Raw genomic sequence first — 8,462 nt, forward strand, 5'->3', positions numbered from 1 at the left:
ATTTTTTAATTTCAGAATCAGTAGACAAGAATGCACTTGAAAATCACTGAATAATGACTGGAGTTGGGATAATTTTCCATCGTGGCTTCTTACTCATATTCTTTAATGATTTCTTACTTTTCCTTCTCGACAAGATCTTCATCACTGGGCTACTTGCAGTGGGATATTAACAATTTAATCACATCTGCAGAATAAAATCCTAGAGCAAACTGTTAAATAATACATTTTTCTCCAGAATAGCTGTGGACCAAGTCAGCGAAGTCTGCACTGCCTCATTGCTAGGTAGTGTTGCCAAGTAACCTGGGGGTGGTCATAAATATAGCAATAAGTATATGTTTGGTGATTGATGTGGGAAGTCTTTATGAAAATAAAAGTAATAATAGTCTCACAAGTCAGGTTTGGTTATCCTGTTGTGGCACATTCTTATGCAGTAGATCATGGAATATTGGAACAGTGATGTCCAAAGGCATTTGCAATTCCAAAATTTAAGAATGCCACTATTCACCTTCCAGAATTTTCAAGAATGAGTATACGTACCATTTAGTTCATACAGAAAAATAAAAAACAAATGTGAACAAGAATACACCCGGAAAGTCAACTGAGCTAATTAAATATCCGAAACATTTGTTCAATATACCAACCTTGTAGCCCATAATTGCAGATTATAGATATTTGGAGTCACTTAGAAAAAACCAGACACTTTGAATAGAATATCCAAAAATCCTGTGGAAATTATGTGTACATGCAACTAAATATTTTTTCCAATTTCATTTAAAGTAAATTTTATTTAAATTTTCCAAATTAATTGAAACCTTTCAATTTGTTATATACTATGTAACTTGGCTAAAAATCTTATGAGATATCTTGTTAATTATTATATTGAATGACTCTGGTTGTCAATAACAACAAATTCTTTGCTTTGTGTTACATTGTGAAAGATTATATTTACGTCAAGTTGATGATATAATCTTTAATAATAAAAATAGAAATACTATAGTTTCTCAGTGCTAAGGTGCCTTTTCTCTTTCACAGTTTCACTTTTTTTTGAAATTGAGATGCACCTTGTAATCGATATAAATATTTAATGTAGGTCATGAGGCAATAATTTCTTGTAACATAGGAAATGTGGCATGGAATAAGCCTTTAGTCTGTGTTAGGTGCTGTACTTGGCTTAAAAATAGTATGAAGTGAGGCAAAGAGCGTTGGGTTTAGAGATATAACCAATTTCTGCAACTAGACACATCACTAAGATTAAAAAGCAAAAATCTTGAACTAGCAAATAATATTTTTCATAAGCTGGAATTTTGGAGAGGCTACAATGATAACAATTGGTATAAGTAAAAACTCAAGGCTGGCATCGTTGTCTGTTTGGTTCATGGATATAGCCCTCGAATCTAGTATAACACGTGGCATGTAATAGAGGCTGAAAGAATAAACGTTAAATGAATATGTGAGCTGCTCAGGATTTATAAACATCTAAATATTTGAGTCAAATTAGATAAAAGCGATAAATATAGTTCTTATTTTGTACCAGGCCAAGTTCTAGTTGCCTTCCTCATATGAAGTCATTTAAACTCGTCAACCTTATGAAGTAGATGCTGTTTTTTTCCCCATTTGAAAACTTTTTTCCCATTTTGCACTTTTAAATAAATAATAAAATTAATATAATAATATTTAACTACCTTTAAGGGACTAGTCATTCAACCTGTTGGACATAATATAGGTCAGGTTAAGCAAGAGTTGATGAACAAAATCACAGTGGTATTAATTTGGAGATTACATGTTAAAAATAGGATAAGAACCCACCTATAACACACAAAATCAAAGTGTAAGAATTGCCAATATAGATAGTAGTATCTTTACAATAAGCTCATTATGAAATAATGTCTTTGGCAAACAATTATATAAATACACCCAAAAAAATTTATGAATAATGACTCCATTTAAACAGAGCTTATGCTTTTGTTTCTTATTATGATATATTTTCTATGCAATTTCCAATAATTAAATGAAATTATTCAATAACTCACCTTCCATTTTGATGAGTGTCGACAAATAAGACCCAAGTTAGTTTTTGAATAACATATGCTGATGGTAATCTTGATTAATGAAAGGTTTGGATTTAGAACGTCTTTTCTGGGGCCGGCCTGGTGGTGCAGCGGTTAAGTGCACACGTCCACTTCGGAAGCCTGAGGTACGCCGGCTGGGATCCCGGGTGCGGACATGGCACCGCTTGGCAAAAGCCATGCAGTGGTAGGTGTCCCACATATAAAGTAGAGGAAGATGGGCATGGATATTAGCTCAGCCCAGTCTTCCTCAGCAAAAAGAGGAGGATTGGCAGCAGTTAGCTCAGGGCTAATCTTCCTCAAAAAAAAAAAGAACATCTTTTCTTACACCCAAAATGCAATCATAAGGCATTATGATTAGACATTGTAGTAAATGCAAAATCAATATCATTAACAAAGCCACAGTGGGGATATGTGGACAGGTTTTGTTTATTGTTCCCTAGTCAGCTTCTTGATGAATCAACCTCATAGTCTCTGTCAGTTTCCAAACATTCTAGACAGGTGACGAAACACTGACCACCTCAGGTTCCCAGAACATTCTGCTGTAGGCCAGGCCAGACCAGATCAGAGCAGAACAGCAGGCTCTCCTTAGACTTCTTAACATAAAGATAACAGATTCTTAGAGTGCCATCAGAGCCTTTACCACATGGTGAAGTTGAGCAAGATTTTGTTCTCAAGTACAGTCCGTGAGAATGAGGAAGAGGAAATTTATCTCTGAAGAGAGAATAATCCCATGTAGTTGGCTTGTACCAGAACTGGGTGAACAATTGATCAGAGGAGTAATTTAGAAGAAAAGATAAGTACATAGGAATTAGAGTCAAAAGATTGATGTTCAAATGTCAACTTAACCACTTATTAGTAGTGTGAGACTTTAGATGTCTATCTTTTCGAGATAGTGATTCTCTTACCTGTAAAATTTGATTAAGAAGACCAATTGTGAAGATGCTTTTTGAGAATTAAATAAGAAAATATCTGAAAAGCGTTTAATATAGAGCCTATACATAGTAGATGACAAAAACTTTTGAGATGAGTCTTGAAAGCATTGTGTTACACTTTAAAAAGTTTAGTTTATATGTCATATGAGCTTCTCTTTTCCTACTTTTTAATTTTTATATTTTTTCTCTGAATTTTTGCAGATGACCAAGGACATGAACCAAATGCAACATACACAAAAACAAATAATTAAGCAATGAAGTTTATGAGAAAAGAAGGTTGAAGAACAATACACCTTTTCTACCACAGCAATGCTATTGTACATAAGTCCTAATGATTTACCACTGACCCAATTTATTATCTAGCATTAGAACCATCTTTCTTTTCAAAAGTATAACATGCTCTATGATGTGTCTTATGTTACTTCCTCCTAGGTCTTAATTTGTCTGATTGGCCTATTGGCACATCTACCGATCAAAATCTATAGTTTTTATTTCAGTTAAAGGTACTACTGAGGTTCAGGTTCTCACAGAAAATGAATCTGTACCTACACAGTCATGCTGCAGTGGCAGACGACAGCTCCCTCTACTGACCAACAGTGTAGAGGAAAGCACGCATATCTGATCCTACCTCTAAAAGCATTAAGAACTTACTTATCTTGTGGGTCTATAAGTGGGATGATATCTAGACAAATACACACATATATGCATGCATGCAAACATACACAAAAACACAGGTTATCCACATTTTCGCTCCTGCCCCAATATACATAAGCCTGACAAATGCTGAGGATAGGCAAGGAGAGTTGATACAATTGAAAGGCATCCTCTTTTTGTATATAGGAGCACAATCCGGGTAAACTACTGTGAGTATTTAATAACAACCACGTAAATCTGCATCTCAGTTACCACGACTAGATTTTAATTTCATCCAGGTATTAAGAACTCAAGAATCAATAATGTCTGCATTAAGTTGAAGTGCAACTAAGTTTTTTTCATAATATTCATTAGTTTCTAACTGTTTCAGACTCTTTTTAATTTATTGAACTAATCAACTAATATTTTTCAGTTATCTACTCTGGGCCAGGCAAGATGCTAAGTGTTGGGGATGCAGCAATGAGCCAACGAAGCAAAATCTCTTCCTTCACAGAGATTATATTCTAGTGGGGAGAAATAAATGTTCATGTTAATTCATACTCAGTTTCTAAAGTCTTCCATGTATAAAAACATTTCAAATAAGTAAAAGTGAGTTTTAATCATTCCCTCAATGAAATTTGGAAATGTGAGGGTTTTTATTTTGTGTGTGTGTGGGGGGGGGGGGGGAAGATTGGCCCTGAGCTAACATCTGTGCCAAATCTCTTCTACTCTATGTGGGATGCTACCACAGCCTGGCTTGACAATTGGTGCTAGGTCCATACCTGTGAACCCCAGGACACCGAAGTAGAGTGTGCAAACTTAACCACTACACCACCAGGTTGGCCCCCAGAAATGTGAGTTTTGATTCTCTTACGATTGCTGAGACACTGCAGTTGACCTGTTCCTTAGTAAATTTGTGCCTCTATTTCTAGTTTCCTGCTGACTTTTTAAAATAAATCCCCAAATGTTAATAGATAGAGATATAAAAATCAGATATTGTGATATGAAAAATGTGACAATCAGTGGTGCTCATGATACGGAATTCAGCAGGAGATATGCCTACATAAGAGAACTTACTGCTGTTTCTTTAAGACCTTGATCCTTTTCCAGTCTCTCCAAATTTGAGCCATCTCTATCACTAAATTTATTATTCTCCTCATTTACAGAGAGTTACAGAGAAATACTAAATAAAGCACGATTTGCAAAATCCCCATAAGCTTTGAAAGAGCAGGAAAGATTGTCAAAACAAAATTGTCTGTGTACAGACCCTAGTGGGGGTTTGTGTTTAAGGTTACCTTCTGTTGAGGGTCTGCTTTTAAGCTGCTGAGATTAGATTTCTGAAGCCAAAAGGTAACCTTTCCAATATGTGAGCATATCTGTGGAATCAAGACCCGGCCACAGAACACTGTGTGTTACCATTTAGTTCGAGGCCGGTGTTGATTCCATTGGGCTGAAAAGTGACTTGCCACCCATGCTCAAGTGCGTGGAGACATGAGCTCCAGGGTTCCCAGCTCCTCCTCTTGTTCGTAATAACAGCACAATAAGAAACAGGTGACCTTGACACTTACTGTCTCTCTCTACAATAAGGGGTTTGTTGAGGTCTCATCCTATAGAATACGCCCAAGTAGTAAGGAGCGTATTTATGTTTAGCTAACGTATTTTTCAAGGATCCTCCAATCCTTTCTCATCTATAGAGAATGACCATGAGAGGAAAATAAAGATACGAAGAGACTGTTGGGAGCATATCATGACCAAATAGCGCAGAAGAACAAACATTGGCGAGGTACAGTGAAGGTAGCATCGGAATGGCAACCATCTCCCAGAAAGGTAATTTCATATAAAATACTAAATAGGCCCACAGAGATGATTACAACGAGCATTGGAAAACAAACATCTCCGTTTTAATATTAAACTTCGTTACTGCTGCGTTATCCACACATTTCTTCTCTTCTTCCCTCTGCTGTTTTCATTGTCAGTTTGTGGAAGGGAAATGGTTCAAAACTATTTGCAGCAACTTTCTTTAAGTCAGATAACACATGCAGGCTAGTTCTTTCTCAGCCTTCAAGATTCTTATCCTAGTGCTAAAGAGTAATGCTTAATATGGCTGCCATGAAGTGATTCCAACTTTTTTTCTTGTTTGCAGAAAACTACTGTTTTAATCATGTATTTATGTTTTTAAAAGGCTGAAACAGGGAGTGGTAGATAATTTATAGAATTCTGTATCTTTTCAAGTGTCAGTGTTGATATGGTGTCCTGGAGGAAGAAACAAAGAACTTTCACAGCCGCAAGTCACTTTTGAAACTTCTTTACACTCTGAGGCAGTCCCGCGTTGTAAGACACAGGACTCATCTGAGAGAAATGTGAAGGGAGATTTAGAAGGTTAGGCTGGGGAGCTTACCTAATTCTCAATAATCTCACCTGAGTCAGTATGAGAAGTTATACCCCTTAATTGCAATTTTAATTTAAAATACCAGGGCCAGCCTGGTGGCGTAGTGGTTAAGTTCGTGCACTCTGCTTTGGTGGCCAGGGTTCGCAGGTTCAGATCCTGGGTGCAGATCTATATACCACTCAGCAAGCCATGCTGTGGGGGCATCCCACATACAAAATAGAGGAAGATTGGCAGAGACGTTGGCTGAGGGACAATCTTGTTCAAGCAAAAAGAGGAAGATTGGTAACAGATGTTAGCTCAGGGCCAATCTTCCTCACTGAAAAAAAAAAACTTCTCATGCAATTATGAAATTAACAATGAACTTGACTAAATAGCAATGTTATTTTTCTCTTGAGTTGTTTTTCAAACTTAGCTTTGAGGAGTGAAGACCGTATTCATTTTCTATTGCAGCTATAACAAATTACCACCAACTTAGTAACTTAAAACAACACAAATTTATTATCTTAGAGTTCTGCAGGTCACAAATCCAAAACAGATCTCACTGGACTCACATGGTGGTGTCAAGCAAGGTGGCATTCCTTCCTGGAGGCTCCAGGGGAAAGTTCATTTCCTGCCTTTTCTAGCTTCTAAAGCCATCCAAATTCCTTCATTTGTGGTCCTCTTCCTCTGACTTTGAAGCCAGCAACATAGCATCTCTCTGACGCTGCTTCTGTCATCACATCTCCGCCTCTGACTCTCCTCTTCTGCCTCCCTCTCCCACTCTTAAGGACCCTTGTGATTACATTAGGCCCAACCAGACAATCCAGGAGAGTCTCCTTAATTTCAGGTCAGTAGATTGGCAACCTTAATTCCTTCTGCAACTTTAGCTCTCCTTTGCCATGTAACCTAACATATTCACAGGTTTTGGGGACTAGGACATCCAAGGCGAGGACATCTTTGGGGGGCAGCAATTCTCCCTACCATGGAGACAGTGAGAGAAAACTACTTGAGTAAATTTAATAATATAGGGTCAGTTTATAAACTGACGTAGCAAAACTTGAATTAAAACCTTCAATTTCACCTCCAGATTACAGGGTGAATTAACAGTTCATTGTGGTCGCCTACTAATTTGACCAAATGCTACAGCTAAATCGATCGTCTCTATGCTAATAATTCACTCAATTTTTATTCTAGCCTACAGACATAATTTTAATAATATACCCTAGAAATTCACTCAAATTTTAGACCATAATTGATTTTACAGTATCTTCTTTTGTTTCAAAAACAAGCAGATATAAAGATAACAACAATGTTTAAATAGTGAAAAATTCATTGTTATGCTCTTCTTTCTTTACCTTCTTCCAATGTATATAGGCTCTGATGAAGAAAAATGATGAATTTATGGAAGAAAAGAAAAATCCCCTTCACCAAGCAAAGAAAGTGAGAAATGAGAGAGAGAAAAGATAGGTTAAAAAGTGTACTTTTCTGTTGATAGTTTGGGCCTGGAGGAGTTTCAGTTAAAAGGTTTTATTGCATCTTGGCTGTCTCATGGCTCAAAGCTTTCATTCGCAGTTTTCGTGAATAATAATCTCTCATTTTTTCAACCACAATTTATGAAGCAAAGTGCTAGATTCTAGGATTATAAAGAGGAATGAGACAGAGTAAAGGCTCATTTTAGTGTAATAGGGAAGTCTGTTAAGAGAGATATTTATGGATATTAAAGCAACACTGAGAAAGGGTATCTAACACATCCTGGAGAACAAAAACAAAGATTCAGGAATAACTTCCTAGCAGATAGATGCTTGAGCTGAATACTAAAGCATAAGAAAGTCTGAGTCAGGCTGTGGGGGAGAAGTGGGACAGACATGCCAGGCTCAAGGAAAACCATGAATTAAGGAGCAGAAATGTGAGGGAGCCCTCTGTGGACCAGGAACTCCAAACTTCTCATTCTTAGCCTGGTCAAATTCTTTTCATTCTTCAAGATATACTTCAAAAATGACCTGCTCTGAGAAATCTTCCCTAACCAGCCTTGTCTCATTAGGCCTCCCCAGTAATTCATTACCATAGCACCCTATTTATTGGTATTTACTAAAATCTTTAATTATGTTAATGTATCTGTTTAGCTTTTGCTTCTCTTCCCCCTCTCTAGAATCAAAACTCGATCAGACATGCTATCATTGTCACATTTTCCTAAAATTTTTTATTAATGAAATATCTGCTGAGATTTTTAATGATAATTTCTTGTAAGTTTCTTCCCTATTCTTCTTATTTCAGCTGCCCCACGAATTGCAAGAAATAATAATGGAGCTGGAAAAAATCCAGGAAAATTTGAAACTTGCATATGGCCATTCAAATGTAACAGTGCCCCCAGAGAAGATAATACACTGGAGATCTGAATGTAGAAGCAGAACAAGAGAGTATAAACAAGCTTGGAAAATGTCATCCTTTCTCATGGCTTTA

Source organism: Equus przewalskii, chromosome 22 (genome assembly GCF_037783145.1).
Source record: "Equus przewalskii isolate Varuska chromosome 22, EquPr2, whole genome shotgun sequence".
NCBI lineage: Eukaryota > Metazoa > Chordata > Mammalia > Perissodactyla > Equidae > Equus > Equus przewalskii.